A 27,807-nucleotide genomic window follows, 5' to 3' on the forward strand; every position below is an offset into this window, starting at 1 on the left:
TTTTGCGACCACCTCGACCTGTTTCACCCTCTCGCTCATCTTGTGAAAATCCGCGCGTAGTAGGGTGATCTCTGTAGCTGTGGACCCCACTGTTGCTTGCACCTGCGCCTAGCGCTTTCATTACGTCTTCCAGCGTGCGCTTCTTGGGGCCTTCTCCGTTAGGTGTTTTTCCCGTGGAAGTACGAAGCTCCGTTTGTGTTTGTCGTAAGCAAATTTATCCAACTTGGATTGCGTGGAGCTGCCTTTCGCGCCTCTGCCTGCCATGGTGCCCCTCCGATAGTGCCCTTGCGCCACTGCATTTGTTGTCCGGACCCCTGGGGTGCACTCCTTCAGTTTGGTTTAAGACTTGCTTTTGAGTCTTGCGCCTTTCTCCTCCCTGGTGTTCGCAAAACCAAGTTTTCGGGGAATCTGCGTAGAAATGTTTCACAGTTCATGCTCCCCCGCTGGTGCGCGTCTTACCGGTAGCCTTCGTCGCTCAGGAGTTCACTAAAGCCGCCCCTCACTTTAACGCAGCCGGTAATGTACGTGGCGTTAGGTATTCTCTCCTCGCTGTCGTGTACCTACTGCCAATGGGGACTTTGGGACCATACACTGCATCCAGTCATCGTCGTTTCCCACCACTCCGCTGGTGGACCCACGCTTCCCCTCTGACGCGGTATTACTGATTGCCAGCACGTGGCCGACTTGTAGACAGCCGTCTACCTCACGCTTCTCCCGGTTCCTTGTGGGTTACTGTGGGCCAACCCTACTCGCAGCGGGCAGGAGCTATCGCCAGGTTGGGAATTTATGGCTCTTCCCAGTCCCCCACAGTCACCGCGGCAGAGATGTGCTCAACCCAGTCTTTGTTCCCACGCCGCCGCAAGCCCTCAAACAAGTCGTGCGGGCCGTTATTTACTTTATGTCATTCGGCCGAAGGAATTTTCTGCTGGTTTGAACCTCCGGGTCCTGCAACGCACAGCAATACCTGCGGTGCTTCCGTTGTGCGCGCTGGACGGGCGCTTCAGCTTCTCCCCAGCCGGAGCAGTTCCGGTAGCCTCACCGCAGCACTCTTCTTTGTTACAGCACACGCTGACGTCCAACTCGGCAGGGTAAGGATTCCCTTTCATTTCTCCTTCTGTTGCGGTGAGAGTATTTCATTTGAACGGTACTTCCGGTGGGTCTCCTTCGCTTCTCTCGCACTTCCACCCGGCCCCAGGGATCACCTCCACTCGGTGTTTCTCGCGGCGGCCAGGCCCTTAGATGTCGGATCTTGGTTTTCTGTGTTCCAGCTCACAGGAGGGATCGAATTTTCTTTGGTCAGACTCCGCTCGGTCCTGGACCCAGGTTCCTCCCCTCCGAGGCTTCAGGGTGTCGGATAAGTAAGCGGATTGTCGTGGGAGGCCGCCTCACACCCGGAGCCTCTCGACTATGCTGCTGCCATGCTCGGCTGCTAGCCACGCCCCCTCAGTTCATGTTTTTAACTACTTACTTTTAAATACTTGCTATGGTGTATGCTTCTTCAATTTCCCTGTGATGAGCTGAAGATAAAGAAACAGCCTTTCCATGCTGCTGTCCTGAGGCAAAGCAGATGCCATATTTAAAACAAGCATTTGTAATGCAATAGGTCTCACAAGGGCATTCATCTGTGTTCCAAAACTGTCTCAAACCCCTATTATATAGAGCTATATGTGTCTAATACACCTGTTTTCGCTCTTGTTGTAAACTGAAATTTGGAGTGGGTATTGCCATAGATTTAGATTGCTGAGCGCAGCACTCGCTTGCATGTTCAGTTGATTGGCGCACATAGCCTTGGTTTCAGCACACAGGGAACCTTGCACCACCACACACAGAGGAAAAATATTAGAGGGACATTGCTAGGGTCTGACAAGTAAATCAAATCAGCCAATGATGGAATCACTAATCCATAACACAATTACAAAGGGAGCACTTGCACTTTGGCAGTGGCAAAGTGCCCAGCAAAACCAGATGAGGCAACAGCAATAAAAAATGTAAGGGAGACCCACGTCAATGGTGCCAAGTCTAACACATTTCCTGCAGAGGATACTGCTGTAAGTTAAGAAAATAATGGATTTCTTTGTGTCATAGATGGTATGGTTAGTACTCTGGAAAGTTAAAATGAGGATAATATATTTTATATAAATTCTCAAATATCTTCCTCATCAATGTCAGAAAAGAAAATCTGCTATGCTGAGTGAAACATGTACTTACAGTAGCAGCAGCCTTTCAATTGATTCCCTAGTGTTCCTCTGCATCTTCACTGCAGATTTCTAATTAACAACTAGACCCGTAACATTCTGGGCCTTATTTCTGAGAAGTGTTGCATTGCTGCGACAAAGCAGCAATGCAACACTTCTCAGTGCGCCCTCCTTGCGACACCATGGACGCGCCATATTCACAGTACGGCGCAGCGTGTCACAAGGAGGTACGGATACGTCTGTATTACTGATGTATCTGTAGGCTCAAAAGTTGCACATTGCTGGTGTATGTCTGAAAACAGATTCAACTCCAGCAAAGTCTCCTTTCACATGGGGAATGCCCCATGTGAAAGGGGCTGCGTCGACCTTACGCCTGCCATTAAACAGGTGTAAGGTTTTGACGCAATGTCGTCCTAGAATTGGCGCACTGAAATCTTATAGATTTCAATGCACCACTTCTACGAGGCTTTGCTGCGGGGGAATGACAACCCTGCATACATTACACCTGACACAGGTATAATGTAGCGCAGGGGTTTACGAAGTGACGCATCTGCCTAGATGCGTCACTTCGTAAATATGGGGCAACATGGCGCATTTTTAAGCCGCCACAGCGTCTCAAAAAGTGTGCAAAGGTGGCGTAAATGCGATGTAGGGCTTCATAAATAAGGACATCTATATTTATTACACATATTTGGCACACCTAAACATCACTTTGATGGAATCAGAAAAGAGTTAAATGAGGGGGGTTCCTTCAGTCAAGATATTATAGTCAGTACTCTAGAATGCTAAAACGTTTCCACATTTTTTATGACCTTTTTATTATCTTCCTTATCAAGGTCAGAAAAAACTTTGGCATGCTGAATGAGACATGTAGTTCCAACACCAGCAACAGCTCATTGATTTCGAGTTCTCTACTGTAGCTTCACTACAGTGCTCTAATGAACAGGAAGTATGCTAACATTCTATATTGGTAACAAAAGTGAAGCACATCTGAATGCTGTCATAATAGAATCAAAGCTTTAAAACTGAACACATTTCCTACAGAGGATAATGCAGTATATGCAGAAATGAGGGCTTTTGTTTGTCAAAGAAATGATGGTTAGTTAGAAACTTAAAATCAGGATATGTTTTCTGTATATTCTCATATACAGCCTTCATCAATTTTGGTAGAACAATCTGGCATGCAGAGTAAAACACATACTTGCAATGGAAGCAGTAGTTTGTCAGTTAACTCCCTGGAACTTCGAGTTCTAATGAATAACTAGAATGTGAACATTTTGTATTCAACACATAAGTGAGGTACTCCTGAACACAATTTTGTTGGAAAAGGAGATGCTGAATTTAAAACCTTTCCTGAGGAGCAGACTGAAGTAAATGAGCATTGAAGTGGGAATGTACGTGTCAAACCATCTAGGAAAAATTGTGAGGGGAGTTACTCCTTTTTGGTAATTAAAGGCATAAAGTACACTTAACAGCTCCCCAATTTTAAAACTGCAAATATTTTGGTAGGCAAACTATGTGCGCAGCTGGGTCAGCCACCTGCATAGGATTGACTGCAGGACTTCACCATGAGGTCAAGCCCTAGAGAAACCCTCGCTAAACAGTTTGTGCACCGTGATATAGAGGACTGGGTCCAGACCCACTGTGCAATTCTTACTGCACACTGCCAAAACCTATGTGCTCAGGGGGTTGTATGCCAAGGGAGGGTTAGAGAACAGGGCCTGGCCATGAGGCCAGCCCTGCAGCCACCCCGCACGGTGCATGGCCTAATGCCTTGCGCAGCAGGGTTTGGACTCTCATGGAGGTTTGAGCGCTGGGCTGATTTAGAATATAATAAAAAATTGCAGAGATTTATTGAAAAAAAAACTAAGTTTAAAGTGATGTTATAGTTAGGTATTGAAATGGGACAGGAATTAATGTTACAAAACCCAAAAACCACGGAAATATGCCACTTATAGTAATTTCACTATAATGTGTGCTCCCATCTTGCGTGGTTATGATCTCAAATCTCACATCACTTATGACATGGTAAATGACATTGATTGCATGACTCAATAGATGAAAAAAAACAATATTGTTTCAATTTGTAATGAGTGTGTTAGGCTTGACACCATTGGGCAATAGTCCCCCAAATCTTTTGCCTTCATCCCTCCCATTGTGCCGATTTTTTTTGTTGGCTTTACAACTTTGTGCACTTTACCTCTGCTATCCAGTGCTAAAGTGCCTGGGCCCTCTCCTTTAAACATGGTAAAATTGGCCCACTCTTAATTTGCACATTTATTTAACGGCACTATATGTACACAAGGTACTTCAAAGAGTTTTGCCTCCAGCACACACAAAGGAACCTAACACTAGCCTTTTCTAACCTCAAAACATGTGGAGCCTTGACAGGTGGAGGGATGAACTTTCTAAACCCAGATTTGGGATTAGGACAGGGTGCCCCCAGACACAAAGGCTGGCAACAGATATAAATATTTGACACTCAGAAGCATTTTTGAGACCATTTCTGGACCTGTAGAAGACACAGAAGAAGGACATCCCTGCTGCCCTGTTGCTGGAATGACTACCCTGATGCTGGAGGCACTACCCACCTGCCCTGCTACCCTGTTGCCCTGATGACCTACTTCCTGAGGAAGGAAGACTGGACCTGCTTCTTGAACCCAAGACCACCGGAGTGATTCCAATGGCCTTCTGTGTGAGATATAGGGAGACAACAAGCTACAGAGACCATACAACTTACCTGCCTACTGCTGAAGGTCCCTGCAGAAGTGAGTTCTAGCCCTCAAGTGGTGTTCCCAGGTTTGATCCTTGGTGTGATACTAGGAGGCCTCCTCCTACCAAAATCAAAAACCTATGACTTGGAATTCTTTTCAGCAAAAACTATTCTGAGGAGACTGAGACCTACATGCACGCTGATCCACAAAGGTCAAAAGGTCAAAAGCTAACATCAACTGTCACTGGATACAAGAGAGTTCGAGATGCTGCAGAAATACACAAGACGAAGTTCACAAAAAATTTAAACTGATGGGTGAAGAGGAGCAAATATTTTATCATTGTAACAACAAGTGCTACAACTCATATACAATGGAAAAAAGCATGGAAAAATGTGTCACAAAATAGCAGGAATCAGTGAATCACAACAAAACACAAGCCTTTTGAGAATGCGATGAGTACCAAACCCAATGCCTGGCCACATAGAAGATTGATGGCTGCCCCTTGTCCACCTCCTGCAACTGATCAGAAAGCAGAGGATCTTTAATGTGTTATCTGTGGTTTAGCCCAGAACAAGGACCATAAAGATAATGAAAGAACAAAGTACAAGTTATATGAGTCTCAAAGGGCAAACATGTTTTTATCTGCAGCTAATTTCTTCCAAGGTGAAGTTTTCAGCCACGTAGCTGATCTAAACAGAGAGGTGAATGAATTTGCAGCAGAATTTTATGCCCACCTGAATTACATGCCTGCATACATTTGAAAATATGAATGTACAATGAGCCCATAGAAGCAAAGTAACTGCCGACCTGCAGTTAAGTTTGCACTCTTTGACAAAGCAAATGAAGTTTTAAAGCCACTCTTGAGTGCTGTCTATGGGTTCACACTAAGTGAGATCAGAGAAATAATGGTCAACATTGAGGAAACTATATTGATCCATAATAATGAATGTAAGATTTCTCAGGTGGGAATGCACAATGACAGAATTTGTTTCGGTCAGTCTAACAAAAAGTTCTCAGCTGATTTGACTCCTGAAGTTCTTGCTGCCAAAATAAGATCACAGGATGCAGTAAAACCAGCAGGAACAATTTTAAGAAGTGTCCTGAAAGATATGGATTTTGCACTTAAGAACACATTTTGTGATGCCCTAGAGCTCCACAAATCATTGGAGTCAACAAGAATGCCTGATGTTGTCTTAAGATTTTTTACATCATTATTGAATATCCTCAAAGCAAAGATTATTCAAACTAAAGGTCTTAAGTTTGGGACAGAAGCCAACAAAATTAATAATGGCTTTGAATATATAAGTGGAGAAGTGGTAGACAATCACGTGAACTGCCAGGTTTATGCTGTCATTTCTGTGCAAATGTACAATCTTTTCCAAATCATGTTTTATGAATTACGTCACGGCAAAAAGAAAACTTTGCTATATATATGACTGTCCATGCAATCTATGACAAGTGCAAAAGTAGAGAGCAAATCACTTCAATGAAAAGGATTGGTGTATTAACAAGTTATTATGACATAGTACAGAGCAGAAACTTGTTAGCAGCTCATGCTGTAAAATCTGGTGTATCCAACAGCACACCATTTCCAAGTCACTTTACAAGGAAAGGATTTACAATTGCTGTTCTTGAAAAATGTGATTTTGAAGACAGCTTTTCTTTACCTGGAGCATCCATCGAACATGATACTGCCATGTTGCTTTTTCAAGACTGTACCAATGAATTAGCTGCTGGAAAACAAGCTGTGTCAGCTGTAGGCACAAACATTCAAAGCTGCAAACTTATAACCCAACTGCCTTGCTAACATGCGCAAAATCACTACAAGCCATCAACACATTCCAGTCTACCAGACAGTTTCAGAGGGTTGAGAATATGGATCTTCAACTACTTGATGCTGCGGTCAGCAAAGCTGATTTAAAAGAATTTATAATATTGCTTATTTGGTGCGGTCTGGAGGATGAAGGATAGCCAATTCCTCTGTGGGCTGGAATTCATGCTCTGATCTCCCAGAATCCCCCCCCCCCCACTGAAGAAGTTTGGTTTTTTACCAGTATTACCATCTCCAGTCACAAACTATGCAACAGTGTACACAGCTCTAGACATTTCCAAACAGTGCATGCTCAGTTTGAAGATCAGCTTATTCTTCCTATTTTCTGCAATGAAGATGTGTTCCATATTGTAACTGGTATTTTTATAAGTAAACCAGGAGAGTTTGATGATCTTTATCCAATGATGGACATTTTCAACATGACAATAGTTGACTTGCGGTATGAAGGAATTTGTATCCGCAGATGTGGCATAGACAATGAACTTATTGAGGTGGAGATTTTTGGAAGCGAAACTGTCCAGTCAGTATTGAGTTGAACTCATTATGTTAATTCTTTATAAGGTATGCTCATCATATCTGAGGCTCTAGAAACAGTGTGTGGGAATGCTTTATGGAAAAGAAACACAAATTAGGTTTTGCATATCTTATCCCAGAAGTAAACAAGGCACAGGGTACACTTCATTCAAAAGACATAATGCTAAGCCAGGCAATGTTCTATACACTCAGTTCAAAATCAGAAAACCTGAAAACCAAATTCATAGAGTTTGTCAAAGAATGTGAAGGAAATTCAGAACTTTGCAAGTACTGGCGAATTGTTTAACACATGATATCTCTAGTGAAAAAACTTGGTACATGCTGATCGGGAAGGTGATTGGGTGCTGCATGTAAAGACTGTGGAGTCACTGATTACGGTGTTTTGCAAATTCAGTTGCATAAACCATCTGAGATATGAGTTCTGTTATTTGGACAGAGTAAAGAAGCTAGAGGTGGAAAAAACATACCTCTACAGAAAATTAATCCAAAGACATGTCATGGTAAAAGACAGAGAGGGAAGGTTCAATGCTGTGGCTCCAGATATGAAACTGGAACCGATGACACAGAGATCACAGAAAAGCTCCAAGGGAGTTGTTGGTCAGAAAAATGAAAGTGAATATGTTTCTCAATGACAGCTAGTTTACCATGAAGTCCTTTCTATTTGCAATATTTTCAGACAAATTCAATATTTATGGACCATCTTGAAACTGTTCCTCACCACAAACTTGTGGGAAAGAGAGGGAAACTTTTTAATAAACATGTTGATAGCCTTCTTCATTTCATGCAGCAGGAAGAAAACCCCATTTAAATGGCTAAGCCTGTGTGAATACACAACCTTGTGGCAAATAACATGTGGATAATGATATAAAGACACTTCTACTAGATGTCCTGGAAATTGGATCGAAGCTATACACAGAAATAAAGCAGGAGAGATATGTAAAAGCTGTTTGACATAACCACTAAAGCTAAACTTCCATGCTCTAATTGCCAGAGTAAGATTTTTGTCCAACCAGCCTCTACAAAATAGGGTACAAAAACACAACTTTTGCAAGCACATAGAGAGATGGATGTACAAAAGAAAGGGGTGACTTTATCAAGGACATTCGGTTGCATGCTCTTCTTCCAACCAAGCCAGTTAAGCACAAATTTGTACAAAAACTAAAACAATAAAATTTCACCTGAAGAATTTCAATCCAAAAAGGTGTCCTCATTCAAAACTGCTGTTGTTCCGGACTGTATGTTACAATTACAAATGGTCAAGAGTTCATCCATGCTAAACTTCTGAGAGGTCACTCAGACTGTTCTACATAACTTCACATTGTCTTTGACAGTTATATTGAACTATCTGTCACAGAATGTGAGAGAGTCAGATTAATGTCTACAAGTGGAACAATTGACCCTGCCTGCATCAAAAACCTGACATATATACCTGTGCAACTTGACAAATTCAGGTCATCAACATCGATCAAGATGAACTTGGAGAAGCTAACATGCCAAAACATTGCTGATGCTTTAGTGAACTCTTAATTTCCAATTATTGCAAATGGAATGATTGTCAATGAAGTGTTGGTGCCTGCAGAGATATATTCTAACGGTATGGGCCATATTGTTCAAGAACTTAACAGCAAATTGGAGGAAGCTGACTTTGGTGTTGTGACACATGTTGGGTGGGCTGTTCGAAATAGTTGCAATTGAGTCAATGGACTGTCACATGACACAGATGTTATTATTGTTCTACTTATATTTGTTGCAATGTTCATAAGTAAAGGATTGTCAGAGTTATGGATACATTATAGAACAGGTGAAAAAAGACGTATTCCCTCTCCCTATTCTATACAAGAAACGTGACCCATAGATGCCTTGTATTCTTATCAAGACACCTATTCCTATGGGTGATGACACAACAAAATTGGAACAAAGCTTGGAGCTTTAACTGCTGAATCTGTAAAGTTTCTAAAAGGATTTGCAGAAACAGAAGAAGATTGTGACTTTAAATATGTAGAAAAATACCTTGTGTGAATAATTAGTTCTGACTATCACACATTTGATGATCTTCGGTACAGTGAGTCCCGTTAAGTAACCTTCCAACAATGTCATATTCTGATTGTGATAATATTAAAGCTACAATGGTTCAAGAAACAAGTATATAACAAGGAAAATAACTTTGCAATTAATAATACAAATAGATTAGTGAAATAAAGAAAAATGTTTTTAAAGGCAAACCAAGGCTTAAAGAGAAGGAGGGGTACCCAACACAGAAAGTTATTGCAAAAATATATTCTTTACTGCAATAACAAAATATAAACAAACAATTACAAAAACATGCTGATAACATAATAACACAAAAAACATAATCCATAACATAATATACTGTGTAAGACAAAGAACAAATGGCAAAAAGGAAACACAATTTAAACAAACAAGCAGTCCAACAAATAACAAGAACAGAAGATGGCAGTTAATGCTTCCTTATAACTGAATGCCAAGAGTGGGCGTTAACATTGTTTCGACCTATGTCATTCTAAGGTCATCATCTGGACATATACACACTTTAGAGGAGCATTCGAAAAAAAGGGGAAATCTAAAAATAAAATGAAAAAACTATATGTAAATGAGTACCACAACCACAGAATGCTGCCTCAATGAATGGGAGCATAACACCGTGCAAGAGATATCATGCATAGGAATCCAAGAAATGAAGATAAGTCGAGAAACATCCATAAAGGTGTGTTTCAAAAGCCTCCCATAAATGAATACATAGTGAGAATGTATCATTAAAAAGCCAAACCACAACCCTGTGGGAAAAGGAAGAAGTATAGAGCCAGAGTCACAAATTGCCAATGAATCACAAGCCAGCCTACTTGTATATTACCAAAGTAACATTCCAATTAGGAGTAGAAAGCTCATCCGGAACTCAACCAGAATTCTAGACAGCAAAAACAATAAGGTTACTGAAACACTGTTGTTTTAGTCTAAGGAGTTCTAGCTCAACTTATTTCAAGCACCATAAAACTTACCAAACCTGGGAAAAGGGAGTGAAACGCATGTCATAAATAATGTGCTGATCCAAAAGGCCAGTGTAACATTTCAAACTGGTTCAGTAAGAATTCAGAGCAAAAAGTATCTGAGTTCTGAAAAAAGGATATATATATTGTAATGTGTATAAATCAATCAAGAAAAGGACAAAAAAACCTCAAAACTCAATAGTGGACAGCCAGGAGTGGTTTTACAGTTCAGAAATGTCCTATAGAGATTACATAACACTCCCCGATAATGCTGTGTGAAACGAGGCATATCACAGCGTCTCTAATAGCACTACTCACGAGTAGAGCTAGACAAAAGACTAAGGTCCTCAGAGTGGTTGTTCCAAAATCCAAGAAAAAGGAAAAATTGTCAACAAATAAATGCGCAATTATTTTCTTAAGGAAATCATTAAAAGAATCAATAATCTGTGTCTGTGTCAGTGGAGCAGTGACCAAGCTGCATGCGCAAGGACACTAATCATGAATGACAACGCTAGAGGAAACACTTCGCCAAACACCAGATTCAATATTGCTGGGAATTATGTCAAATGAACAACAAACGCACAAATTATTAGCAGACTGTTGAAAATTGAGAGAAAAATAATAATGATCAAAAAAGGGGGAGGGATCATAACATTTCCCATAGTATTAACAAAAAATGATAAAGCATAAAACTAGTAATGAAAGAACTGTGTAATGAAAAAAGAAAAAAATATGTATGAGTAAGATCACGATCAACCTCACAAGAAAAAAACGAAATAGAGAAAGGATACAAAGCTTAATCAAAATACATAGCAAAGCGGTAGCAACAAACCATGTAAATCCATACTAATATAATAAAGAGAGAGCCCAAACTTTTGAGGCGGGTAATCTCAGGAACCACAGCACCAATCACAACACCCAATACAGCGTTGGAAAGGGCAGTTGCAGCAGAAGGACATAGGCTATGCTGATGCCCACCATATACATTTAAAAGGTAAAAGAACCGTGCCAGCAAAGTAGTCCCTTGTGGGCGTGTCTGCGTTGTGCTGTGGGCATGTGCTGGGGGCGTGACAAACGCTGGGGGCGTGCGGTACGTTCCTCCCTTCATGCCATGTCTCATATCGTGTGCTGTGGGCGTGTGCTGGGGGCGTGGGCGTGTGCGGGGTGTGGGATTACGGGAACAAAAAGCGAGCGTTGTGCCCAATATTTCATTGTTTTTTCTTCTCAGGTTCTGTACATTCCAGCTCCGGGTGTCCACCCTGCTCCCTTTAAATACCCCTCCACCACATAATTATAACCCACCCTTACTCCTTAAAATACCCCAACACCCTTAAACACTAACCCATCTTAACCCTATAAATATACCCTGTACCCCAAAACCCAAACCTATCTCTAAACCCTAAAAATACCACTGTACCCCAAAACCCAAACCTAGCCCTGAACCCTATAAATACCCCTGTACCTCAAAACCCAAACCTACCCCTGAACCCTAAAAATGACCCTGTACCCCAAAACCCAAACCTAGCCCTGAACCCTAAAAATACCCCTGTACCCCAAAACCCAAACCAACCCCTGAACCCTAAAATACACCTGTACCCCAAAACCCAAACCTACCCCTGAACCCTTAAAATACCCCTGTACCCCAAAACCCAAACCTAGCCCTGAACCCTTAAAATACCCCTGTACCCCAAAACCTAAACCTACCACTGAACCCTAAAAATACCCCTATACCCCGAAACCCAAATCTAGCCCTGAACCCTAAAAATACCCCTGTACCCCAAAACCCATACCTATCCCTAAACCCTAAAACTACCCCTATACCCCATAATCCAAATCTATATCTGAACCCTTAAAATACCCAAACACCCCAAAACATATACCTCAGTACCCCAAAACATATACCCCTATACCCATACTTACCTTATCCAAACATTAAAAAAAACATGCTTTTACCATTCATGCATTTACAACGAATTTCGTTGTAAATATATGCGTGGTAAACGCATATAAAATTTAATGCAATGCGTTATAATGGCATTGCGGAGTCATGGTAATTTCGTAATGAAAGTATGCGGAGTGATGGTATGCGGAAAGAAAGTTGCGGAATAATGGGTGTTTACCCTCCCCAGGTAAGTACATTGGTGGCACAGCGGCCCACATCTCCAGTAACATACTCATATTTTTTCACCACCGATTTGAAAAATGCACAGGTCTCTCTCATTGATGGCCAGCACCGACAAACACTTTTAGACACACCTCCCGCCACAAGTTCTAGAATTGCGAACTTTAGAGCTGGGGAGCTACGTTTGAATCTCGGCATCAGCTCAACATCCTGTGATTCCAGGCAAATCGCTTTGTCTCCCCATGCCTACCACAAATGAATGTGTTCTTCTGTAATGTAAATTGTGCTCATGCCATGTTGTCGAGTTCGCGCTATATAATATTGCAAGGAAAAATAAAGTAGGGAAACTCGAGTTCACACACTACTGAAAGCGCACTCTTAAGTGCATCCGCAGTGCACTGTGAATCAGAGCGTTTCACAGGCCTGTCACAGATAAGAAATGCTATCAAAACGAAATCCTACAAAACAATATACTACTGGCCAGCAGCAATTCATACCCAGACAACGTCGGGACGGGCTGCTAGTAAACGATAAGGAAACAAGACATGGACAATAATTTAAAGCACTGCAAAATTAATGCAGGTGATACTAAAATTTGAGAATCAAAGAGGTATGTGTGGGTAAGATCACAATCAACCATGCACTGTGTCAAGCTCCAATCCAAACCGAATAGCAAGATTTACCCACAGAAATTGGGGAACAACCTAAACAGTATAAGAATTATATATTCATACATATGTAAAAACAATAAGTATACAATCCTTGTATCCTGGTAAGTCAAAGATAGTCAAGGTCCTTAACACTTATTGAATCCTGGTATATCAAGGATAGTCAGGGTACATAACAGATAACAGCTCTCAAGGATGTTTATACACTGTTGATTCCACTTTAATTTGCAAACATATTAGTGAAGATTGTCACAGCAGACCAGAAGTATGATTCAGAGGAAAAGTAAAGATCTTACATTACTTTTAGTTTGAAATTAAGGAGCTGCATTCCTCTAATGTATTGAGTCCCTTATTAATGCTGTTGCACCTCAAGATCCAGCACCATTCAGCCTTGTTTAGTATTTGTTGATCATCACCACCACGTGATGGTTTACGTATCAGTTCAATCACCTGCCATTTTATCTGATCAGGGGAATGATGGTGGTCAAGAAAGTGTGACACCATAGGGCCGTGTTCATTCCTGCATCTAATCCGGCTTTTATGTTGTGAGAGACGGGTCTTGATCTTTTGGGTTGTTTGACCCACATAGATTAGATTGCATGGGTATCATAATGCATAGATCACATTCTGAGAATTACAGTTGGTATGATCCCACTGTTGTGTACTATATTCTCATGTTGAAATTGTTTGGCGTTAATTGTCGAGTCACACATTATAAAATTCTCACATTTGAGATGACCTACAAACTCATTGAGTGCCCAAAGTGAGACCAAGTCAGGAGAGAGAGATTTAGGTAAGGCAGCACATACCAAATTATCGCCCATGTTATGTCTCCTTTAAAGTAGAATAGCGGCAGTTCATTCGAGATGCCAGTAGATCGAATCAGGGGCCAGTGCTTTTTGATAATTTTGAAAATGGCATTGCTCTGAATTCCAAACTTGGTTACACATGGAATCCTCTCCATATGTTTTTAACATAAGATGTAAGTAAAAGGTCTCAGTGATTGTACCAGGCCCATTTTAACGTTCTTTTGAATAATCATCGGGGGTAACCAAGGTCCTCCAATTTTTTGTTAGCTGAAATATTCGCTTCGTGAAAATAATCCTTTTTGAACCTGCAATTTTGTTGAATCTTGAGGAACTGCCCAAAGGGCAATCCGTCCTTTTGGCCTCTTGGGTGGAGACTAACATACTGCAATAAGGTATTGCGAGCCGTAGATTTAGTATAAAGTCTAGTTGCTAGCTTACCCTCACATGAGGAGATCATAAGATCTAAGAAATCAATATTTTCATTGCTGGAATGTGACATAACATTAAAATCCATGGAAAAAGAATTCAAACAATAGGGAAAATTTTAAACTTTGTTTATTGCCTCTCCAAATGAAGAAAATGTCATTGATGTAACGCCTCCAATATTGTACATCTACAAAATATGGATTTTTTGCATTGTCATAGATGTTTTATCTCACAAATCATCCACATGGAGAATCACAACATTTGGGGCGTATGCCGCTCCCAATGAACTCCCCTTAATTTGTAAAAAATATTAGCCATCAAACTCGAAATAATTATATGTAAGGAAAATAGTTGGGAGTTAAGAGCACCTTCAATAACCCCCAATTCCCTCCAACTAAGGGATGTTGGTGTACAAGGACTCGATGTCCAAACACACCAACAATTCCTTATCAGTATTGAAGTACATGTCTTAAATTTGTACAATCATATATCACCACTGTCACTTACGTAGGTCTTAGTATTAATCTCCAGCTCTTTAATAAAGACATCTATATACTTGCATTGAGGTTCAAGCACTGAACCACATCCCAAGACGATAGGTCCCAGGGGGGTTAGATAGGCTTTTATGAACCTTCCGCAAAGTATAGAGGACAGGTGCCCTGGGTGATTTGGTGATGAGAAATTTAAATTCATGAGCACTTAGGAAACTGAAGTCCTTGGCTTCAGAAGTTATATCAAAAATGGCTTTCTGAATATCTGTCAAAGGATTGGTTCGCAAGGGCATGTAATGATTGCTGTTTGACAATTGTCATAAAATATCAGCATTATACGATCCCATTGATGGAATTACAATGCCACCACCCTTGTCCGTGGGCTTAATGATTAAATCATTATTATTTTTTAACATAAAAAGAGCTTTGCGTTCTTCCAGTGTGATATTGTATGGAATGTATTCAAAACATTTATTAAGCATGGTAACCTCCTTCATAACCATAGTTTCAAAAGCCAATAATTCAATTGACATTTTGCTACTCGGCGGGTTGAACGTAGAAGGAGGCCGTAAACCAGAAGGATTAAATGCTCCACTGAAGTTCCCATCAAGGAAGAAGGCTCTGAGGATAGTTTACGAAAAATTGCAAAGGTTCCATTTGAATATTGAAAAAGTTGGTTTTCTCAGTAGGTACAACACTGAGCCCTTTGCTCAGAAGAGTGATCTCATTGGATGAAAGAACGTGTTCAGATAGGTTAAAAATTGGAAGGAGATCAGGTGTTTGATTATTGAAGAATTCAATGGCAAACTCAGGGGACCGCATTGGTAAATTTTCCTGCAAGTTTGTCGTTCTTCGGATTGGAAACTCAATTGTGGGGGTCTCATTTTCCCTCTGCCCCTTCCACGACCGCATTGGCCCAAAAAAAAATGTGGGAATGCTGATGTAGAGGGACCGGAGCCAGTACTTGTGCCTATATCAGAGTCTTCCACCAAACTTGCTGAGGACTCAAGAGAAAGTCACTGCTTTATGTTTGTTATAGTGACCCCAAGGTTGATCATTTTCAAAATGGTATTTAGGCTGAGTATAAAACTCGCCCAACAAGTAAAGATGTGCCTTCTCTTGGTTGAAATTGGCAATGTTTTTTGTAACTTTATTAGTTTTTTTTGTTACTTTCAATCTTTTCAAACTCAACAATTGTTCTGTTCACCTTTTCAACAGCAGCCTTGGCATCAGAAATTATATTGGCCTTGTTTATTTATCTTTTTAACTCAGCAAAAATTTCCAAATACTTTCCTACTAAGCTCCAGGGCTGTATCGATCCCCAAAACAAGCCAGTGGCGAGAACATGTAATCCCAATGTGACTAAGGGCCATATGTATGAAGCAAATTTGCATTTGAGTTTGCGAATGCGAATTTGCAAAGTGGTATGTATAAAGGAATCACAAAATTTGCGATTCCTTATTTTGCAATTGCATTTAAGGAAACGCAAATTTTGCGATTCCTTAAATGCAATGTATGAAGCAAAAAAATATTGCAAATTGTCCCTAAGGAATCGCAAATTACCACCAACTTCAAGTTGGTGGTAATTTGCGAGGTCCTTGAAAAATGCCCATTTTTGCATTTTTCAAAGTGCCATGTGACGCACATACATGCCCTTAGGGCATGTATGTGCACCACATGTGCACCCATGCTTATTTCAGGGGTGCAACAGGGTGTCCTTTGGACACCCCTGCACCCTTGAAATTATTCTCAATTTGCGATTTTGAAGTTGAGAATACCTTCCCATTCATTCCTATGGGCCTCCTGGCCCATAGAAATAAATGGAAAAGTATTCCTTTATTGTGATTGGCAATTTGCTAATCGCAATTAAGGAATATTAAGAATTCGCAAAAAAAATGTGAATTTGTACATACATACCAATTTGCGATTCTGAAATAGCGATTTCTTAAAAATCGCTATTTCAGAATCGCAAATGGGTACCTTGATACATATGGCCCTAAACCCTTTTGAAATTTAGGGTTGTAAAAATTACTGGGATATTTCGTACTTGTAAGACAACTGGAATGGTTTCCTTTTTGGGATACTCTGTCATCATTAATGCATGCAGGGTATTACGTACATATTTTTGTGAAATGTTTCTAGTTCATCAAGCAAAGCCTGCCCTCTGTTAAGGACCTGTGTGGTAATCGCTGGCCCCAACAAAGATGGACAACTTTTGAATTCAGAAATATATTCCTCAGAATAAATAGGGATATCACTATCAGTCACAATAAATTAAGACAGACACTAGAATATTCTGTGTGGACACATTAAAAGAGCATTCTACGTGATCAGACGTTATGTAAATGTTTTGGATCATGCATATGTAGGAAAAGAGCCATGTGAATTTGATTGGGAAGACATTGATGAGGTGCTAAAACCTACTAAATTTCTAAAGCCTCTATCCACAGAACTTATACGTACATGTATATGCAAAACCTGTGCTAGAAAAATATGTCCCTGTCGATATACTCTTCTCAAATGTTCAGCATTATGCAAATGTACCACAAGAGATTATCGAAACAAATTAATAAAGTGCATTTTGAAAATGTGCCTAATACTGGAGAGATAAACATTTTTTTTTTCATATTCAGATCATAAACATTGTTTGGTGTATACACAAAGGATTAAAAAACCTTATTATTGGTTTCATTTCTATATATCTCTCTTCTTCTATTATAGCAGCGATTTTGGAAAATGGTGGGATGGTTGCCCTGAGGAGTTGTTTCCTATCTCTATAAAACTACCGGACCCCCAAAACCTACATTTTGACACAAAATTAAAGTACATAGGTCTTATGGTTCCTGAAATAATACATCATCACTGCAACACATCTACCATTTTTTAAAAATGTCCACGAAATTTCGGCCTGAATCTGCAAAGTTAAGATACTGCTCCAAAGATCAAAAAACACACAGCAAAAATGAAATCTGTGGACAACAATTCTTTTACAGAGGTATATAGGGGGCTGGGATTAACTGTTTTGCCCTGTCTCCAAGAGTTTATTTTCAACATTATCTTTTTCACAGAATTATACTCAAACAAGACTAGGCTTTCGACTTTCGGAAATTCTGAAGGTTTGATCGGATAAACCGCGAGTTTGTTCGATATATCCCCCACAGATTAGGGTGTGACTAAGCGTGCGCACACCGCCGTGGTGGGCTGGTCCTGATGAAAGCTTTGCAAATAGCACTTTGAAGCAGAAACATGTTGACCACTTGTAGAACACTATGACAAATTGAATGCGTCTGGTCAATTTATCCAGATAGATCACATCTAACTCACTTGTTTTTACTGTTGCCTGGTTTCCCACCATTAAACTTTTTGGGGAATAAACCGAGGCATGTTTTAAACTCACTATTTTCACAATCACACACACGTACCACACAAAAAATCTGCTCCGTTGTAACCAGGCATCGTAGCACACCAGAGAGGTACTTGGCCTCTTTGATGGGGACCCATTGATGAAGCATGTCACCAACTTAGTTGGCGAGTGAGGTTTCAATGGGCTGCACAACTTGAGGACGATGGACATCGTAGCTCGACAGTGATGTAGCACTTGCATCCCAAAGGGGTTCTTCGACGAAGACTTCATTGAATGCACGAATCAGCACCAACAGTTTGCCTCTATCCACGTGATTGACAACTATGTGGAAACTCCTCATAACGATTCTTTTACGTTGATGCTTACTCCATCCCAGGTACTTTGTAAGCGGAGCATGCCCTATGATGAAGCATGACGCCCAGTCAAGTGTGTGAGTGCCTTAATTCCCATAATGGGAGACATCCTGTCCTCTCTCATGGGACATTTATCTACATCGACCTTCAACTACTTCACCTCCAAGGAACTGCATCCTTCTCTTTATATGCTTTGTAAGCAGGACCTGCCTGAGTCCTGTAGCTGGTCTGTCTTCCATCCCGGTCAGACTGAACTTTGGCTTTACCCCAATCTAGCACGACCTCAAGTATCCGCTTAGCACCATTGACTTCTAAGCACTATTTTTGGTTTATTCTTTAAAAATTCAGAACTCCGGTTCTGCTTATTGGATTTTTGTTGTTTTCGTCCTTTTCAATTTATTTAAACCTGTGAGGAGTATTTTTGGGGTATTTTCATTGTGTTACTCTGTATGTGTGTGGCACAAATACTTCACTCATTGCCTCTTTAGATAAGCCTAACTGCTTTGTGCCAAGCTACCAGATGGTGAGAAAAGGTTATCTTTTAGTGTGCATCTAGCTTACCCTGACTAAGACTGTGGTCCCTTTTTAGGTCTCGCCTAGCATTGCAGCACATGAGCTGCTCGCTGTGCGAGGCATGCAGTATATACTATAGCGGGGAAGCTTTGTGGAAGCTCCACCCACTCTCCGCCGATCTTTTTGATTGGCTTAGATCCTAAATGCTGCCTTCTGATTAGTTTTATGCTTGTTAGTCCCTCCTCCTGACAGCCATGTTGCTATTTGTATCCTTCCCTGGCTATTGATCCCTTTACTCCAACACTGTTTTCTTTTCTGTGTCCCCCGCCCCTTCACGCAGTCCGTGACTTTTTGCCCCCCTCTCTCCCTCACTCCCGTTCGTGCCTTCTTCGACGCCCACAATCCTGTTTTTAATGCAATAGGTCTCGCGTAAATACGAGTTCTATTGCATTGCAAATGCTTGTTACTCGTCGGATTGGCTGGGTGAATTTGCACTCTTTTTTTGTGTCACGTGCTGCTGGTGGACATTTTGCCTGACCAAAAGATAGCAGTCTCCAGAACACATGCGCAATACAATGCAAGTTGTATTGTGTTGCAAATGCTTGTTTTCAAGTAGTGCAGTGATTTATAGGCAGGCCCGATGAAGCCGTAGTGTACCGGAAGTGATATCCCTGGGGTGCACTGGAAAAGAACCCATGGTTGCTCTGAAAGTGTTGTTTAACTTTAAAGTTGCAAGCGTGTAAACAAATTCATGCCCTTTCGCTGATTCATTAGTGTAATATTCTTTCTTCTTAACTTTAAAGTTCAGTACGACACACGCTCACCCATTGACTCTACCCACATTTTCCTGTGCCTTCTCATGTGCTCCTTCTGCTAACAGATGGCGCTATGCAGAGGGAACAGCTACACAGGGAACTCTGCAACTTAAGATGGAGCCTAAAAGCCACCGGACAGCAAGTACTGCAGCATAGCTGACGTGAGGCATGCTTATAACAGCAGCAGGAGGGATGTGAAGAGCATCAAGGGATAGCGTTGCAGTAGTGCCTTTATGGTGGCAGCATAACACATAGCGCTCACACCAAACCACCACACGAGGAAACACGAGAGCATGCCAACCATGCTGCCCCTGCCCCTCCTCCGACAGTCAGTGGTAGTGCTAGAACACTTCCTTCAGTTTATCATTCATTGTGGCAGCTACTAATTCACTTCTCATCTGAAGCTTCTCCAGTGTATTCTTTCCAGCCCAACTTGAAGGGTCAATCAATACAATATATCAATATGTTAACTGTATTTCCTCTAATATACATAATATGGGTAGATAAATTTTCTCAGCATTTTCTTTCCACCTATTCTTAATTTTATAGCAATTAATACAAATACACTGCTCCAGTTTTGTGGGCTGGGCACTCTCAACAATTTTTGTGCTGTTTTACATTTAGTTTATTTTCAATGGATGTCTGAACTTTGGGGAAATATCTTATGTTATACACAGTTTGCATGGCCATACTCACCATCTATGCAAGTTAAAAATCCCCTTTCTGAAAAGAGGATTTGAGCCTCGATTAACTATTGCCCTAGGCACTAAAAGCGGTTGCAAATAGCTCCCTGAGTTTTTGAAACCAGAAATGAATAATTTTCAAATCAACTGCAAAATAAGAATTCAGAGGATTCACAGAATAACATGTCTTATTAAAATTAATTTATCAGCAAGCAAATTGTGGTTTGCTTCCATAAGCTTCCTTAGCTGGGATGGAGGCCTGCAAGGGACTGGACACGGCCGTCTCTGTGAAACTATTTCAATATTCATTTTCTTTAAGGCAGCCTGAGTTTTGTAAAGCAAACAAGGCTGATTTGAAAAAAAATGTGAAAAATGTTAGTGACTGCAGGCCGCAGTCGTCTGGGAAACAGCTTACTACCGGTGAAGCTGTTACTATGATTTCCAAGAGAAATTCCCCTTTGTGCCAGAGTTAGTACCCCAACTTTCTAGTTGTTAAGTGGTCGATGGTTTGCAACTGGAATTACGTTCGCAAACTATTGATAAATAGGATACCAATTCACAGTTTGAAAGGCATGCCTCAAGCACATCCCCTCCAAATTGCAAATTAGAAATCACTTCTAAACTCAGTGAGCCATTCAGAAAAACATTTCCAGTCATTGAATGGGTTAATTACATTAGAAAAGGGGGTTTAAGGGCATTAAATATCTGAGGAGAGTCTGGGATGGGTAATATACCTCTTACGTCTGTCCTATAGTTTTCAGTACAGAGATAAGTACTAAAATAGCAGTACATCAGGCCGTCATAACAATTCAGGCTCCATATTGTAATATTAAAAAAAAAGAAGACAGTGAAATGAGTAGAGATAAAAATGTTTGCTCGGGTAAATATTCCATGTCATGTGCATCCACATATACCAAATTCCCAGTGTTCTACAGCCCTAAATTAATCTGAAGGCCAGTGGGAAGCTCGACGACTGCACAAGACTCTACAGACTTGATTTCAACTCTAAGAAAAAGCCTCTTCCAAAGTCAAAATCAGGAACCCTTACTCTATTCACTTTTGGCACAGCACATTTTTCTTAAATAAGAAAATGTATTCTACTGCCCTTAAACAACCCTCAGAGCACTCATTTTACTCGGCAGTGTAATTTTATCGGGGAAAACATCAAAGGGCATACATTTGGCTGTAAAAAGCAAATTTTCTTTTCTGCTACTTAAGAGATAGACAATTTAGGAAAAAGGGAAGCGTCTGTGCTTTTTGATAGCATGATCAAGTATTCATTATTATATGGTTTGGCCTCTCCCAATTGCAATTTTTTTTACCACACATTTAATTTTTTACATTTTCGGAGGCAAGATGTGTTCTACTTTTTGATAACTCTGTGTTAATGAGGCACGCTATAAATACTTAACATGATTATGAAGATAGGGCACTGTTTGCACCCAATATTTAACTTCAGTAGAATTGCTAGATGACCCGTTAGCATGAGCGCAATATTTACTAGTATCCGCAACAATCAAACAAGTGCACTCTACGTTATTACAAACTCGAAGAAATAAAACGATTTTCTCTTTCTGTGATTTGCATTCCAAAATACCTTCAATACATGTACAGATATTAAATTGATAAAACAATTCTTATTTCAAGTAGCTGGACCTCTGATATAAAACAATTCTGTCAAAAAGTAACCCTTTCCTGAACTGCCTGGATTTCTCTGCGGAAGAGCGGAGATAGCAGCGAGTTAAGCTGGGGCTAATTCAATTGGATTCTCTCACCTGGACCTGCCGGAGCGTGAGGACGGGGACGGGCCTGTCACTCGCCGCAGCTGGAGCCTCTTCCCGCCCCGCCCCTCCTATATATCCTCTCTCCTTCCCGCGGACGCGGGACGCGCGCGGGACGGAGCCCGGGGCTAAGCCCGGGCAAAGGGCGGGCCCTCTTAGGCCCTCAGAGGCCTGAGGAGACCGGATCGCCCCCCCCCTCCTCTGAGTTGCTAACCTTTAGGGGAGGTAGGAAGGGCATATGGTCGGTGTAGCCATCCGTAGCTAGGTCTCTGTTTTCCATCAGCTAGTGTTGGTCTGTGTTTCTGCTGTTAAGGTCACTTTAATTTACCTGGCACTGAGTAACTGTAAGTGTAATATAGAGCCCAAAGCTGATACAATGTCCTCACCAATACAAATTACACCATCTCCAGTAGGTGAGGGAGCTAAGCAAGGGACTCTAGACAATTACTTTATTAGAGCTGCTGTAAGAACAGACAGAGATAATGCCCTAGCAGAACGACGGGCTGAGCGACGTCGATCGATAGAACTGATTAAGAACAAAGGCTCTTCGCTAGGCCCGTCACAGCTTGCCCTGACTCCCCTGGCTAATACTAATAGTGATAGAAATAACGTAGATGACTTCTCTGAAGTTGGCATTCCTCTACTGCTACAAGACATTACTCCTCCTCGTCCTGATACGATAAATGACTCGCCTATAAACTTCTCGTTAGTCTCAGGCACTAAGTCACCAGAGGCGGAAGTCTTGGCAATTCTATCACCGCCACTGGTTGAGCCTATTAATAAACCCAATAAACCCCAGGAAAAAAAGGCTCGATCGTATGGTCCTCCCCCTAAAAGAAGGAAAAGAGGGGCCAACTCTGCCCAGAAGAGTAAAATTAATCCAGTAGCCCGTGGTAATACTGCGACCCATGTGTCAGTTATTCCAAATACTCCTATACCACCTATAAAATCCCCTTTAGTCATACTGGATTCTACCGACACCGCCTTGCTGATTAGTATTGAGAAGCTAGTAAGGTCTCTCATTTTACCTTTGGTCGAGAGATTACGACAAATAGGGCAACAACTGGGAAATTTAGAAAAAGTAATCACAGAATATAAAGAAGACACTAACACTGCTCTAGCTCCCGCAGCATTAACTAAAACCATCACGCTGCCCCCAAATCTTCCAAATCTTCCAGTCCAAAATTTAAAGAAAACCACTGATCAGATAACCCCCCAAAATTTAAAACTATCATCTTCTAAAGTAGTGAGACCAAAGGGAAAAAATAGTGATAAATTGGCACAGGAGCTCTTAAAGACAAATAATTTGGCAAATTCACCTAAACCCTCTAGTAAGGATATCCCTGTGAAGCCTACTGTCCCTTACAGGCCAAACGTACAACTACCTCCAGAAGCAGTTCCACTAGTGGTAGTGCTCACCGGAGTGCCGGAACTGAGGGAAGGAAATGTTAACAAAAATGAAGACCAAACCCAACTAAAAAATAAAGTTATATTTTGGCTAAAGAAAAATCACCCTCTTCCCCCTAATGTGAATGGTGAGATTCTTCACGTCAGACGCCTCCCTTGGTTAGGGCCTACCAAAAAGAACATTACGGGGGATGTCATCGTAATAAGCTTCAGAGACACAAAGGCAGTTAGTTACATCTTAGATTGGCCTTCCCCCACTGATGGTAATTTGATTATCCCTCGCGATCTGACATATTTTTACCCCAGATATTGGATAACTCATCCAAACTCCAGGCCTCAGGAATATTATCACGACGATATTATTAGACCCTTATTACACCGTGATCATAATTATCCTGGGCCATATCTGGAGCCACGAGTACACCACTCCAGGCCTATTTTTCATCCTTATGATGCTCCCACTAGGTTTCAACCAAGGCAGCAAGTAGAACAGTATAGAAACATACCCAACTATCGGAACAATTTTATTGACCCTACAGATAATCATTACTATCCTTTACAAATGAGAAATTTCTCTACTCAGGTGGGCAATTTTAATTATCATCCGATACCTAGACCTTTATTTATTTCCATACAAAATCGCTTTAACATACTGTTAGGTTTAGATGACATTGAATGACCACTATTTATTCCAAATGTTGAGGATAATCCTGGTTTATCCCTGCCAGCTAACCCAGGAACACCCCAAAAGGTATGTCAAATGGCTGACCGTTGTGGTAGCCTTTCTTCTACTGGTGCTAGACAAATGAACAAAATAGATACCATTCCACCTGTAGAATGTTTAAGGACCCTAATTCAGGATGATTCCTTACTATTACAGGAACATAAATGATAACACCAATCTCAACAAGTACTTTGACCCTTTCGATCCTTTTCTGGAATGTTGCGGGTCTTCGCACTAAAATTGACCAACCGACCTGGCTAGAATTAACCAGTCAACATAATATAGTATGCTGCAAGGAAACCTGGGCAGTTACTGCAATTCACCACCAGGGTTATAGACTGTTTCAAATAAGTGCACGTCCCTCACCTGCTGGTAGACCTAAGGGAGGGTTATCAATTTGTGTATCTAATACCCTTACATTTGAAAAAATGGAAGTAATTTCCAATGATGAGAATTACCAGCTAATTAAATTCTCAGTAAGTCGTGGGGATACATATTTTCTGTTAAACTTCTATAATAATCTTTCACCTCCCGATTTTGAGAAAATTCTCAACAGGATATTTTTGGTCTTAAATGAGCTAAGGACGAAATTTCCTGCCCAGTCCTTTAAATTAATTTGGGGTGGCGATTTCAATATCGCTTTGTGTAATGATTATCCCAATACAAATTGTGGAGTTGTAGATGAGGAGGGGGCTCCCATAACACATTTTGCACACTCCAGCGCTGGAAGTATTTTAACTGAAAAACTATTTGCCCTAGGACTGGGGTTTGCGAATGAACTGGTTGAACACCCAATTGATTTTTCCCCCACCTTTCATGGTAGGGGTTGTAACACTATAATTGATTTTATTTTTATATCCCTACCCATGAAGGAGGAAGTGATTACATTTAATACGGGTAACGACATTAGTAGTGATCATTTTCCTAATAGTGTTACCATATCAGTTCCAACAGGGCGGCACCTGATAGGTAACCCAGGATTGTTAACCCAAAAAGCCTTGTCTATAGATAAAATCAATGGTTACTCTGTAAAGTGGGCTAGAGTTGACCCAGATGTCATTACATCAAATGTCGTCCACAAATCACTTCCCATGTTGGAAATATGTCTAAACCCTGACTCCTCTGGTGATGACATTCTAATTAATTTTATTAATATTACCAAAGTAATTAGTAAGGAGCTGCTCCGTAAACAAAAGCTGACTGGTTCTCAGGTTAACAGGTGGTTCAATTCGGAATGCCGCAGAGCCCTCTCTAAATTAAAGGAGGCACTGCACAAAACCGAGAGGGACCAGCAAGAAATCAGGAAGCTGAGACGGAACTATAACCTGGCAAAAAAATAATGCAGAAAGGATAGGAAAAAAGATCTATGGGAAAAACTCCACGATAGTTGCAACAGAAAGGACGGTAAAATGTTCTGGAGAGTGGTTAACTCGCCCTTCTTGAAGGAAGGGAATAATGGACCGAGCTTAGAGGTAGCAATTAATGCAGACAGATGGGTATCACATTTTTCAAAAATATTCTCAGCAACTGCTGGTGATTCAATTCCAACTACAAATACCATCCCATATCCAATTGACTTATCTTTTAGCCTAGAGGAAGTAATTGAGGCCTTGTCATCGTCAAAATCCGGCAAAGCTCCGGGGCCTGATGGCGTACCGCTAGATATTTACACCCACACCCAGGAACTCTGGGCTCCGGTATTAACCAGGGTACTCGAAGCAGCCCTAAAAGGGGGTCTCGTAAAATCATGGTCAACCTCTATCCTGCTCCCCATTTTTAAGAAGGGCGATCGTAATAACCCGGTCTGCTACAGGCCCATTTCCCTCCTGGATTCCTTTGGTACAGTCGCGGGTCGGTTGATTCTAGACAGACTTCGGATCTGGTCAGAAGATAATCACATTCTGACCGACCTGCAATATGGTTTCCGGGAGGGACTGGGCACAGTGGAGCAGGCCTTGAATCTCTCTCTCTTAATGGGGAAGTATGTTCAGGCAAAGAAGGGCAACCTTCACCTGGTCTGTGTGGATTTGACCGCAGCTTTTGACTGTGTTTCACACTCAAGGCTGTGGTGAATCCTAATAGAATTGGGTGTCGACCAGCCTATAATATGCTTTTTACGTGAGCTATACCAGGGAGCAACGGCCAGGGTCAAATTTGGAGTGAATGGGGAGCTTAGTCATCATTTCCCTGTTACAAAGGGGGTTAGACAGGGGTGTGTACTGGCTCCCTTCTTATTTAATCTCTATACAAACGGGCTTGAGAAGGCCATGTTAGAAGGGAGCCAGGACTTACCTGCTATTGTCCGCCGCCCTATTCCCGCGTTACTCTATGCGGATGACGCAGTGATTATGGCGCGTACCCCAGTTCAACTCCAAAAACAGTTAAATTCCTATTGTAATTTTATGGCCTCATTGGACCTCAAAGTTAATATCAAAAAAACTTTTGTCATGCACTTTGGGAAAAAGACATCCAAAAATAAACCGATATCTATTGAAGAATCTAGGTTGGAGTGCACTAAAACATACCCCTACTTAGGTATACTATTTGATAGTGCTTCATCTTGGAAACCTGCAATTGCTAGCAGACATCTCCTATTTTTAAGAGCTACTTCTGCCCTAATTACGTTTGCACGAAAACTAGGGAAGCCCCCCCCAAAAGAACTTCTTCAAATATACTATGCAAAGTGCCACAGCGTAGCGGTTTATGACGCTGGGGTATGGGGCTATGTACCAGTTGATATTTTGCAGAGGGTGGAGAACACTTTGATTTGTTATTTGTTGGCCGTCTCACAGCGTTCTCCAACGTACGGTTGCCACGTTGAACTTGGTATGGACTATATAGCGGACTACATAAAACTTCAGCCTATTTTATTGTGGCACCGCATTTGGACAACAGAGCAATGTTCTTTAACTCGTGCCTTAATCTTAGATTGTCTGGGCTTACATAACTGGTCAAACATACCGTGGCTGTCATTTGTACATGATACCTTCAGGGACTTGAATCTTTCTATATATTTTAATGAGCCATTGCTTTTAACTGGAATCGCAGGAAAGTCTCTGAAACTAACGTGTCTGTCACATTTAAGAGAGCTACGTTTAGCCCAAGAATCTAACAAAGCTTCGAATCGATACTTGCTAAGCATTCAATGTAACCAGGGTATCCAACCGTATCTACTGTATAGCTTGACCAACTATGAAAAATATATGTTGACACGGTTTAGATTTAACACTTTCTTCCCTCTGCTTACATTTCCGAAGAGACAAGATTGGTCTTCCTCTATCACTAGGTGTCCATGCGATGGTATCTCGGAACAATCTAATATTCATGTAGCACTGTTCTGCAAGTTCTATGACTTACCACGCAAACGCTGGT

At 41.2% G+C, this 27,807-nt stretch overlaps 1 protein-coding gene across 1 annotated transcript in view; it reads left to right on the forward strand.

The window, feature by feature from the left end:
• Positions 1–27,807, forward strand: part of LOC144762658 (uncharacterized) — a 1,356,333-nt gene that overhangs the window by 454,658 nt on the left and 873,868 nt on the right. The window lies entirely within an intron of this gene.

The sequence above is a fragment of the Lissotriton helveticus genome, chromosome 6, assembly GCF_964261635.1.
Source record: "Lissotriton helveticus chromosome 6, aLisHel1.1, whole genome shotgun sequence".
NCBI lineage: Eukaryota > Metazoa > Chordata > Amphibia > Caudata > Salamandridae > Lissotriton > Lissotriton helveticus.